Source organism: Ochotona curzoniae, unplaced genomic scaffold (assembly GCF_017591425.1).
Source record: "Ochotona curzoniae isolate NIBS_2020 unplaced genomic scaffold, NIBS_Ocur_1.0 scaffold_4506, whole genome shotgun sequence".
NCBI classification, from domain to species: domain Eukaryota; kingdom Metazoa; phylum Chordata; class Mammalia; order Lagomorpha; family Ochotonidae; genus Ochotona; species Ochotona curzoniae.
Genome location: NW_024467119.1, coordinates 10,507,547 through 10,521,238, shown reverse-complemented (window position 1 = coordinate 10,521,238; position 13,692 = coordinate 10,507,547).

Genomic DNA, 13,692 nt, shown 5'->3' with positions numbered 1-13,692 from the left:
AAGATTAATACTGAATATATATATAATATATTTTATATATGTGTATATATATATTCATATATAAAATGAAATATACCAGCTCAATCTTAGTATGCATTGCATGGTTTTCTTTTTTACTATTATTTAACTCAGAGTTCCAGAAAATAAAACACATACTCAAGTGCCTCTTGGCCAGAAAATGTTTAAGAAATTTTTATTTGAGTTTCTCTTCTAACAACTATCTGAAGTGTGCCATTTGAATGAAAGCTGAGTAAAAACTTTTCATCTTAAAATGACCAATACTACCACCTATGGCTCACTAGAATCTTAAGGGTATTCACTGAACTATTGTGCACAGAACTGCTCAGCTCACTGGGAAGAGCTATGAATACACCAGAAATTGTACTCAAGCAGCTTTCATAGAAAATGGTTGAGGGGTGCTAAAGGTCTAATCCAACCCGGGGCATCGTATATATAAGAGGCAGAAAGAGAAAGCAGAGGGCAAGGCAAAGAGACAATTGCTTTCATTGTCTCCTTGTAAACTCCAAGAGGCGCAGTCTCCCATCCCGCTTCTTTTTATGACTGACAGGTTCCATCTTCCCCCAACACCTTCAGATTTGGACAAAGAAAGATAACTGTCTCTTCTGCTTCCTCTCTAAGTTGTGTGTAAGATCTAGATAATCACTTCACAGGCTGGGGAGGAGTCTCTAACACTGATTTCAAAGGTTCTGATTCAAATACCTGGGCGATGATGCCACCAGGTACACAGCACTTAAAAAGATCGGCCCTTCACCCAAGGTTCCTCATCTTTCTCTATACAACGTGGCTCATTACAGAAAAACAAAACAAATAAACTTCTCAGAAGCCTGAACACTCAAGCTTACAAATGCTGAAAGAGTAGAAGAGGCAAACACTTGTTTATGGATACCGCTAAAGAAAATCTTAATGACAACGGATTATTTCATAAAAATTATTTCTATCTGGCATTTTATATGCCTTGTAACTAGAAATAAATCTGTGAATTTAAATGGTTGCCAAAGCTGTAACACTGTGATTTAAACATCTCAAACATTTGCCAATATCAGTATGTAGAGAACTGGGTTTCCACTAGTGATATATATTTACTGAGAATTTGGTTTCTGAACAAAAAATATTTACTTATTTAAATTAAATTACTGTGTTTGACAGGAGTGATCATGAATGGTTAGTTTTCATGTGCATCTAAAAGCATCTGCCTCTCTGGAAATCAGGACAAGAATTTAAATTCCTGATAACAAAAATAAAGCTTTAGAGTGTATTACTTGGGGCACAATTGTTGTGGCATAACAGGTTAATCCATGGCCCACGACACAGGCATCCCAATTGGCACCAGTTTAAGCCCCAGCCGCTTCACTTCTGATTCAACTCTGTGCTATTGCAACTGGGAAACCAACAGAAGATGGTCCAGGTGTTTGGGTCCCCAGATCCCCACGGAAGACCCAGGACAAAGTCTGAGATGCCAGCTCAGGTCTGGTCCTGCCCTGTTTCAAGTGGTCATTTGTGGAATAATTCAGCAGATGGAAGATCTGTCTCTCTATCTTGTAATTTTCAATTTTTTTTTAAAGCAGAATCATTTCATTTCTCTACTCCCCTCTTGAAATATATTACGTTTCCAACATTACGGAAGCTTTCAGAACACTTTCTCTTCAAATCTTAACAACTGTGATAATGGGGCACTCTTCCTTAATGACAGTGCCAATTATACTTAATGTGTGGGCAAAACCAGCAAAAAAAGACTCCTGTTTGACAGAGCTGTGTCTTTTTAGTGAGTTCTGTCTCCCTGTGCTGTTAGGAACTGGCATCTCTGCAGGCAGTTCAGAAGAATGAGAGGTTTTTCTTTTCCTGGTTTTCAAGGTAGATTTCTGCTACCTAGCCCACACTGCAACACACACACATAGAGTGCCAAATTCTGGTTAATAACAGTGCATACATTAACAGACTAAAATGTCAAAATGGTCATTACATTATGTTGCTGGTATATTCATAGTGTGATGATTATCGGGTGCCTACTTAAAAAATCGACAGGGTGTTTTTTTATCTGTCTGCAGAGGCACAACAGAAGCCTGCCAACAACAGCCACAGTCTATAACACATCTGGACAGTGACAGGCGTTCCAGCTGCCCAGCTGTTGTGCAGCACCTTAACGGTCTCCTTTGAAGCAATTGTGCAGGGCTCCAAGAGGCAGAGCCGCACTCTAGCTGGCACTTAAAATTTTGTGTACTCTAAGTTTTCATGTTTAAATCTTGTGTCCTTAATGCTTGCTCTGTATTCACCTACTTAACGATCAAAATGGGGCAAGCATGGGTCACCAATAACTAGTCAGCATCACTGTTGATTTGTGAGCAGAGTTCCGATAAGAAATGTTCCCAGTGTGGTTCAGGCAGTGGTCTGATTAGCACTTCCACTGCACCTCCAGCAGCTTGTAAGGAATTTGTAATGTGTGAAGGCAGACTGTTCTTCTTTAAATACAAAAGGTTTTATTTTAAATTTACCTACGTACTGTGATGATATTGTGATCATTTCCCCCCTCATGTCATCGGTCATTCTCTAAAGCATCAAAAACACCAGCGTGTCTTAAAGTCATCTTAGTCCAAGAAGAATGCAACGTTGCAAACACTGTTTTCATTGTGTAGATTGTTTTCAATCTTTACATTTACTCAAATTAAATATGTCTTTAATTTAACTCTCCTTTTTGGCATAAAACTAAAGATATCAAAGTGAGGGCATAGATGTCACCAACTCTTCAGTTTCTTCAAGCCTGGAAACAGTGAACACAGGGGGTTATACTGGGCTTGCACTCTGATTAAAGGCAACAGACTTGCACTCCGAATAGCTTTTCAACACCCTTTAACATGTTTTTGAATGCTGATCTAAGCTTAAGATGTTCATTAGTAACTCATTAAAGATTTAGTTACAGTCCAGTGGGTGAGTCCTGAACATAATGTTAAAATGAGAGTGTGTAAAAAATGTGTAGACTCATAATTGGAGAAACTGTCACATCTGGGGATTAAGAATATACAATGCAATCTTTGAAGCTCGCTATGGAAGGTAGGTGACCCCAAGGCAGTGCTACACTCAAAATTTTGCTGAGTACACTGGTCATTTGTTTTTCAGTTTTAATTCCTGAAGGTATGCTTTAATGACCTCATTCTTCCAGGATTAAAAGTGTGACGTTTCGTGTTAGAACTTTCCTATACATTATTTCATTTAATCCTCATGGTGTAACACAATTGGCCTAATTACCCCTTCAACCAAGGGGGACACTGTGACTTCAATTGGTAAGGTACTGCATCTTAGAAGTACTGGAACTGCAGTGGCATTCTGCAACTTGACATCTTTTTACTTCACACATGAAGAACATCCCAGTTAGGGTTCAAAGCTGTTTGGATCGGTTGAGGTTGACATGCAGTCCCAGGAATTCATGTGAGCACGCTTTATAAACCTATTTCCATCATCCTCCAGATTTCTCAAGATCGCAGGACTCTCCAGGCTGACATTCATAAAGAAACTGTTACGCTTATCTCACTGTGTCCCAACCCATTCTTCCAAAATAGTAATAATCTGTATCAGCAAAATGTGAAAGGTGGTAACGGTACAAATATTCTAGGATCCTTACAATAAAATCTTAAAGTTCCCCACAGATATCCACATGTCTTGCTCATCTGCTCATTTAAACATAGGATGTGAATTCAGAGGACAATAATACACATTACATGGAAAACTGAAAGTGACACACAATTCATAATTTTCCAGAGATGAACTTCAAGTCATGTTCAGTAACTGCAGAACGTAATAGACAAAAAACAGCCTTTGGGGAAAAAAAATGGAAGATTCAACATTTGTAATGAATGTGAGTAAAGACACACACACACAAAAAAACAAAAACAAAACCAAAAAACAAATTTCCAAAATCTAAGAGGAAATGAATTCAGACTGGAACAAAAGTACAAACTTTTGGCTACTGAGGCTAATGTTTAATATCCTTCATCGTTTTCGTTAAGCAGGATTCATTGAAAGTTGATAATAGAGCTAAATGAATTATCCTGTAGTTATTCTATCAGAACAAATAATTTTGAATTCACTCTATCAGCATATTTTTAGGACTTAAATACTTAAATAAGCAGAAAAGGAGAGTGATGGGGATAAACAAATGGCATTTTACTCAAACTAAAGCAGATGATATTTAAGTGGGTAAGTCCAGACAATTCTCAAATCTGGGGCCCAGCACAGTGACTCAATGACTAAATCCTCACCTTGCTAGTGCCAGGACCTGACAAGGGCTCCAGTCCGTGTCCTCGTTGTGCACTTCCTATCCAGTTCCCTGCTCATGGCATGGAAAAACAGTGGAGGAAGAACCAGAGCCTTGGGATTCAGCATCTGCCTGGCAGACCCAGAAGAAGCTTCTGGCTTGGAATAGGCTCAACTCTAGCCATTGCAGCCATTTGGGGAGTGAATTAGCAAATGGAAAATATTTCTCTCTGTCTCTCCTTCTCTCTGTAAATCTGCTTTGTTTTTCCAGTAAAAATAAATAAATCTTCTTAAAAAAAATCTTAGATTTGAATGTTCTCTAACTTTAATATTTTTCAATCATTCCCAAAAATTATTCCATAAGAAAATGGTGGAAAGACAAATGACCCAATTAAAAATCAAACAAAGGCATAAAGAGTATTTCACCAAGGAAACTTTACAAATGGTCATTGAGGACATGGAAGCAGCTGCACATCATACATATGAGAGAAACACAAAGCCACAGCAAGCTATTCTGTCAGTCACAAGAATGGATGAAACACAAAAGGTAAAATAACAAATGTTAGTGGAGATGTGGAGAAATGAGAACCCTTATCTTCTCAGAACATAAAAGTGGGCTTAATGTGCCTCAAAGTGCTAAGCAGTGTGTTTCACAGACTCGACCCAGTTTATCTATCATACATACTGCACCAAACAGAGACATGGTAAATTGAAAGAAGTCTGCATCTAGAGGTTTCATAAAAACACAAGTAAAACAATCACACAAATCTTGTCCTAGACATTTGATTTTCTAAGCAGCAAGTTTTCAAATCAAAGCACTGTGAAAGCTCTCATTTCTACACCTGATCAGTTCACTACTTAGAGATTCTATCTTACTGCTTTTCATACTGTATACTGTACTCTCACTTGAACAACTGATTGTTTTAATGCTTTCCCCTGTTTAATAACTTCTCCTTTCTTTAGTTTTCAATATAAATTTTAGAAGATTTTGTCAGGCTGCCGTGGAGATTCTGAATGTAATTATATTAAAATCCATGAAAACTAATTTAGAAATAAATGATAACTTTGCCATAGTCGAACTCTTCATGCAGGAACATGGAACACTGCACGTCATCTTTTACAGTTTCAATAAAGCTAAACAATTTTCATCTCACAGGTTCTTTATGTTTCCTGTTAAGGTATTTCCAAGATTACTCATGCCTTTCTTGGAACTGCAGTAATGTGTGTGTATTCAGAATTCATACCTCTAAACTCAAAAGAAGATTCTCAGCAATACTGACAACAATTTTATTGGAAAAAAACTTTGAGAGCATAAAATGTCCAAGCTGAAACGTATGGATTTATTTCCAACATTCTAGTTCTTTTCTTTTTAAACCTAAACATATGCAGGAACTAGAATAAAATTCTAACCAGCCTTATTGCTGAACCATGGGATCATGAAGCTTCTGCCTTCTAACCTGCATAAGGAGAACTGCTTCGGTGGTGATGTTGGCCACGCTGGTAATGATTCATGAAATCTAAGCCTACGGATATGGAGGCAGCTGGAAGACTCAGTGTGGCTTCTTCCCTTATCTTCCCACCTTCTCCCAGATACAGGAAGGAAAAAAGACAAGGTGGAAATAACGACCTCACCCATTTTCCTCTAGTCCTTGACCCTTCCCACCCTAATAAACCATGTGAAAATCATAAAAATGCTTAAAAAAATTATATCACTACAGATATTATAAATTGCCGAGGCTGAAAAATGCTATAAGCATTTCAGGAATGATTAATTTCTAAAAAAATAAAGCTAATCAGAGCTTGAAAGTTAATTTATTTTACAATTGATAAAGTATGTATTCATAGAAATAATTACGTGGTAAAGTGTTATATAATGACATGTAATTGTGAACTTTTTAATCCTCATAATCTATTGCTATTTTTAAAAAGCAGTATATTATTTTAAGTCATTCACCACATTGAAAAGCATTTTACCTATAAAATTAACAGCCAAATGAAAACTTACAGAAAAGCATGTAAGTATCAGTCATACGTCGATCCATTTGTCCCAACTGAGAAGTTCATATTATAAGTATTTCAGGAATCAAACAAAAAGCAGAGTTGTGTGTAAAGTCCAGGAATATATAAATGCAGATGTAAGCTGAGCTATAATAGATTCACAGCAAAACGATAAGCACGCACCTAGTGATTCTGGAGGAATCTAGAATCCCTGATTTAACCTCGGAGAATGTTAGAAAAGTATTTTTCTCTGTTACTTATGCTGTCTTCCACTAAGACTTAGTTTCAAGCAGCGTTTAACCAAGCGAACATCTGGTTCAATCCTCTGAACACCACAGTCTCCTGCATGGCCTGGGCTGCTATCGTCCTGGAACCCGTGACCAGCCCAAGCTCCCACATGGCACCCTGAGTTTCCTTTACTGTCCACCAGGCTGAGGCACAGGCCACCAGTGGGTGGATATTTTCCAATCCTCTTTCCCAGCTCCAAACCCAGCATCAAAATGAGTGAACGCGCACTTTGTCCCCACACTCAGTACTGTGGGCACAGCACAAAACAGCCTACCATTTCAATCACTTTTTTGTACTTCTGCCAAGTCTCCTTGCATTAGAGATAAAGGTTTTATGGCAATACAGGAAGGGAACACAGTCATGGAAAACAGAAAAAGAGAAAAAAACAGCAGTACACAGAGACAAAGAGTATGTGTCGATAAACATAGAAGCAGAGACATTTTCCAGTTTTAAAAATGGCATATGCATGCAGTGTTGACATCCTTATAAATGTTGTTTTCCTATATAAAACACTGGCAATGTGGACATTATGCAACTAACATGGAGATGAACAGAAGTAAATCTTTACCTTAGTTTCTTATTTTATTCATGCGGAAATCATGCAAAAATTATCACTGATATCTTTATACTTATACTACCAATTATTGCCTTATGTTGGAAATAATTTTGTTCAACTACTAATACTGATAATAATTTTCTTTGGACACTAGGACTTATCTGTGAGATAAACACCCCATCTTCTCTGTATGAGAATACAGATTTAATGATGTATTTTTCCTACCCTGTTCTTAGAGGCTTAAACTCTTCCAAGTTAAGGAAGTAGTGAAGGGAACAGCAGGAAGATTCTGAATTCCAAGTACCATGTCAGAAATTATACATATGTCATTTCATTCATTTAATAAAGTGACCATGCGAAATATAAAGTTCCCTTTCAGATAAAGAAAAATTTACAATTTTTTGTTATTGTGAATTCCCTGAAGGAAGAAATAGTAATGTTTTGTTGAGTACCATATCTTTAGCATCTAGCACAGCTTTCTGACCCATAGTAAGTAATAAATTATATTTATTACAATTGATGGAGAGTTATAGAGCTAGTAGGCGGCAGAGCTGGAATTTTATCTTAGATGTGATGGACTTTGGAATCCATCCTGTTCCAGCGTTTGGAAGAGGCAGGTACCCAGTGTTTCTGTCTCACTCGGTGCAGTTTTCCAGAAGGGCGGAAGAGGACAAAGTGGGCAGGGAAGCACGCCTAGAGCCACTGACAGTGAGAACAAAGCCTGGGAGCCAAGGCCTGCATGTCCCATGCCCAGGTGTACCTCAGTCAAGTTACTTCACCACCAGGTACACCTCCATGTCTCACCCATGGAAGGATAAACGACAAGGATGAACAGGAAGTGTAAACCCAAATACTCACTATGATCATCAGCTGATACAAACAGAGGTCAAGTCTAACGCTAAAACTCAGTGCTCATTGATATTACTATCTTTGAAGGATGGGGCAGTAACCCAGGGGGTTACCTAGGAACGGTCATTCACAGTGATGCAGAGGGCAAACAGTGCTGGGCCCTTCAGCACAGGGGGCAAGGAACAAACAGCAAAGGAAACAACAGCGCTCCTGCAGCTGTGTGACATGCAGCCCATGCTCCCAGCTATGCCTTCCTGCCGTATTACAATTACAAAATGCCTGTCCTATCACCTTTCAGCAATTGATTGAAGGGGCACTGGTTTAGCCATGAGCAAGCCGTGTTTTGAAGGCTGGTCATAAAGGCCCTCACGCACAAGTTGGATCTGCTACAGCAAACGCTAAGCAGAAAGCCTCCCAGACAACATAAAGAAAACCAACTTGCATTCCCTCTGCTGTACAACATTAAAATAACATGAAAGGTAATCAAATTTAAAAGTGAAAAGCTCATACAGCATTTACTCTGTAATGATTCAATTACTCTGTAATGATTCAAAAATTAAATAATAGGGCCCAGCGTGATGGGGTCGTGGTTAAAGTCCTTGCCTTGCATGCGCTGGGATCCCATATGGGTGCTGGTTCTAATCCTGGCAGCCCTGTTTCCCATCCAGCACCCTGCCTGTAGCCTGGGAAAGCAGTTGAGGACAGCCCAGAGTCTTGGGACCCTTCACCCGCATGGGAGACCGAGGAGAGCTCCTGGCTCCTGGCTTTAGATCGGCTCAGCTCCAGCCATTTGCGGCCATTTGGGGAGTGAACCACTGGATGGAAGATCTTCCTCAGTCTCTCCCCCTCTCTGTGTATTCACCTTTCCAATAAAAATAAATAAATCTTAAAAAAATCAAATAATATTCAATAGCATACACAAAAGAGAGGCGATATTTTATATGCCTTAGTAATTTGTATTTTTTCTGTCATTATAATGATGGTATTCTGTGTATGCATGAGTGCACATGTATGTAGCAATGTCCATATGTGTGTTCAACTCAGACTACCAGGGTACCAAACTAAGGCCCATGAAGAAGAAGACATTTTGGGGAAGCTAACATAATAACAGTAGTTTTCAGTGTTGGAAGACCAGCTATTTCAGCTCTGAATGGAGAGTCTTTCCACAATGTCTATTTCTGGTATTTTTAACCTATCTTCCTCCAACAAGGCTAATTTGAGATAGAGCTTATGAATATGAATAGTGTGTGTGTGAGTGTGTATTTTTCCTTTGAATTAACATCAAACCAACCAGCAGCCCTCTTGGCTGACTAATTTTTACTTGTTGTTATTTAATGGAGCAAAAATAAGCCGGAGAGACAGAAAGTATCATGAAGGAAATTAGCATGTCCGAGTACTTAATATTTGCCTTGCACTGTGCTAGATTCTTCACATATGGTATTTATTTTATCCCCAAAATAACCTTGTGAAGGAGGCATCTTGTTTTTAAACACAACCTAATTCAAATCATCTTTAAAGAAGCGAATAACTAGAAAAATCTGTGTTTAATGCTATCTGATTTCTTTACTGCGCAATACCACAAAATGTTCCATGCATCCTTGTACAGGAATGTGTACCTGCTGCCCCTGGGCATGAACGCAGGAAGAGTTGTGGGTATTGCTGACAAACTTACATCTTTTTAGAAGAGAAGTTGCTTGCAGAAGCGGGATTTTCATTTCAGTTTCAAACATGTGTCTACCTTATAGTTGTGTGCCACGACCAACTATGTTAACTCAGGGGAACTCGGGGGATAGAAGCTATCATGCCCAGCTTCCAGCCAGGCAGCAGGATTCATTTGTGACTTAGAGTAGAGGCCAAAGTCAGATCAGCATCACTGGTGGGCTACAATGGGCTTCTGTAGCCAATCAAAAGCCAAGACCCAGCTGAAGGGGCTAAAGGTCCATTCCAACTGCTGCTACACTTTAACATTCTGGGAGCTGCTAAGCAGCAGGAAGCAGGTGCAGCCTCTTTGTTTTTGCTGTAACTAGGCACGCAGGGGGCAGTGACTAGATACAACATGCAGCCCTGTATAAAGCTGGCAACAATTAGTAGGAAACTTGACACTGTAACACAGGTACACACACTTAGGCTCAAGAGCTTTTAGAGGGACTCAGTGAGATAGAACTAAGTTTTGCTCATGTGCTGACTGCATATTTTATACATTTGACAATGGTATGTCACTTCTAAACTTGAATATTCATACTGTAAACACCAATGTTTAAATGAACAAAGTGACTGCATATGTCCGTTATGAATGTTTTCTGTGTATTAAAGATTGTATACAGCAGTAAACACTCAGAAAAAAAATGATTACTTGGCCTGGACAAGAAGTTCTTCCTCACATAAAAATGGCTTTTATACACAAAAAATAGTCAGGTGAAAAAATTCACAATGCATGCTCTACATAATAGTAAGATATGAAAATTGTTTGAAAACCTCTCACCGGCTCCTCAAGTGCATTTCCCAGGAACTTTCTGAGATCATCTCATGAATTTCAACAAGCACTTTAAGAAATTCAGCTCAGAAGTTGCAATCATTGCTGCTTAAAGCACATATTGTAGTCTTTTATTTTTATTTATTTATTTATTTATTTTACTGACTCATATTAATATACGGTAAGGAAGATTTAGAAACTTTCTAAGATTTCAAAGAAAAGGTGTCTGGTGGATAAGGCTGGCGACATAAAGCATCATATAAAAACCTCATTAAAGGTCTTACCATGAGCTACTGGTGCTAAGAGCATCATGAAGATTAGCAGCTGGGATGACCTCATGGCGGTGGAGTCAGGCTTGAGAGCGCCTGAAGAATCAGTGTTTCCCAGGTGGACTCAAATTAAGTACTGCTGGTCCGCTTCTGCACTCCAACGATCGTTTTTAAAAAGACTCAAAATAGAAAACAACGAATTCCTCAAAACAGAAACAGCGAAATCCCAAATCTGAAACCTGCAAAAAACAAGGGGAGGGGAGGAAAAAAGGGGAGGTTATCAAGGTGGTATTCTTAATTCTTGGAAAGCTGGAGAGGTAAAATACAGACAAGATCAGCTGCATTGCTCCTAGTGCCTTCATTTTAACGCACACAAGCTCCACCCACGAAACAAGGAACTTCTCTACAAGGCATAATTTATGCCTCCAGTGTTTATGTTCCAGCCTCACACCTGCATAAAGCAAGCAAGTGTGTTTCCACTAGTCCCAATAATTTAGGAATACTGAGTTGAATACACAACAGAGATTTGGAGTTTACTATATATAAGCATTTTCACAAATGCAATTTATTAACATTGGGATAGCAAAATATTATCACTCTTCAATATTATTATCGTTAAGTAAGTTCAAATAAAAAAGTATGAGCCTTACTTTCATTTTAGACACTAATCTTCATCCAGATTTTACCCCGAATGCTAACTTCTTTACTTCTCCAGACTTCCCTATAAGATCTGGGATTTGCAGTGCTAAGTTTATGGAGAGTTACCGTTTCCACAACATTGTCTGAAAATCTCAATGCTGAAATGCCAGGCAAGTGTCCTTGAATCATACTTGAGGCTAGCATACCTAACTAGCATCACATCTTTGTTTTACTGAACAGCTTCTCTTTAACACTCAGAATATCAATACAAACAAAAGTGGGGTACAAATATAATTAATTCACTCAACAGGGATTTCTTCAGAATACACGAGATACAAAGCATTAGTCCAGGAACGTGATAAAATACTGAGTAACACAAGCAACCAATGTTTTAGGCTCTTATAATTTAGAGTGGGGAACTCGGGTTCCAGGTGTTAAGGGTCTGTGTGTACACCAACAGTCTGAAGCACCGAAGGAGTCCCTTTTCTGACACACACTGATAAGGCTGTCCCCACTTAAAATCTGCACAGGTTTACACACGCAGGAGCCATACAACGCAAAGACTGGCTCAAAATATAGAGGGGATACGTTTATCGATCATTAACCTTCAAACACATCAATCTGAAAGGTATCGGGTTAAGCTGCCACTTAGGAGAACATGGGCTCATGTCCTGGTCACTCTGCTTCCCCACCCCCAGTATCCTGCTCGTGCGTCCCTGGGGACAGCAGGTAATGGTGTGTTTGGAGCCTGCTCTTCACTTTGGGAGAATCAGATGGAGTTCCCGGCTCTTGACTGGCACAGGCTGTTAGTTATTGGGAGTGAAATCAATGGTTCAAAGATGTTTATCATAACCAGGCATCATCCCACAGTTTGGAATCAGAAGGTAGAGCATAAGCATCATGTTCTGAGAAAACAGGAGATTATAGAGTAGTAATTGTATGAGGATTTGAACAATGTACAAGACTTCCCCCTGTAGAGTGATGGCAGGAAGAGCAGTCTGATTTAACGGTCATCGTGGGTGAAAGAGAGCACACTGCAAAACTGGAAGTCACCGGCATGCCTGGAGCCAGTGAACAGAACATTATCGAGCATCTACTGGAGCTGTGGCCACAGGAGTAAGATCTCGATGTAAATGGCTTCAAACCACACACTTTGTAACATTTAAAGACATGAAATACATCTTATTTAAAAATCTTCAAACACACTTAAAAATAATGAGAGCAAATATTCACAATGAGCATATGCCAAACTTTAGAATCTTGCATATAGCGTCTAAATCACTTAAAAATAATGAGAGCAAATATTCACAATGAGCATATGCCAAACTTCAGAATCTTGCATACAGCGCCTAAATCACTCAAGCATTTCATGCTGAATTTAGTGTATACAAATTGATTTGAAATACGGAGCTTGACATATTAGAGGCTTTAAGTTGTCTACAGATATTAACCAAATCACTGAATTATTAAGCCGAGTAGTTTTTAGATAGTGTCTAAAAAAACACCACACAAACATAATGCAGCCTCTGCAGCTCCACAATGTATTTTTCCCCAGAGTTCCAATTTCGCATTAGCCCATTTAGCAGCCATTAGGTTATCTGCAATCAAATATTGATTCCAGAGAAACACCATACTTTCGGATAAAATGATATTGTTATGCATTTGGCAACGACTGCTTATCTGGATAGATGTATCTTTTATTGCATTCAAGTCAAATTCAACTTGGACAAAATTTAATCTATAGTAAGTACGTATTTGCTTTGACCTAGAAGTGAATGTAATAGTCACAATTTCTAAAAGTTCTTTATCTGTGCACAGATGAAAAAAGTCTAAGCTGCTGTCACCTACTAAGAAACATCAGTAAATTCAGGGTCATGTAAAGAGCATGAGAAGAGCTTAACAAAATGAGACAGGCCAACAGTAAGTCTCCTGTCTTTAGGTTATGTCTAGTTGACTACTTTCGGAGCACATTCCTTTATACCCCAATGTTCGCATCTCAGTCTATACTTGATTTTACCCCAAGGCCACGGGACAACATTCACATCGCAATCTAACACATATCTTATCCCATTGCTGAAGGTTCAGACAAAGACAATACAGACAAAACACCTATAAAGACTCCTGCTAAGCACAGCCAACAAATGAATCCTTAAAATTCTTTAGTTTCATTTAAACATTGCATTTATATTCAAAATCAGGGTTATCCCAATGGTAAATGAGACTATAGTTGGTGCTAAGTGGGAAAGAAAAATATCTGATGGCAGTCAAATCTGCGTGGTTCCATGGAAAGGAGGAGAGAAGCAGTAAGGACTCTGTAAGCACCATGCTTTTAGAAGATCAAAGGGATTCTGGTA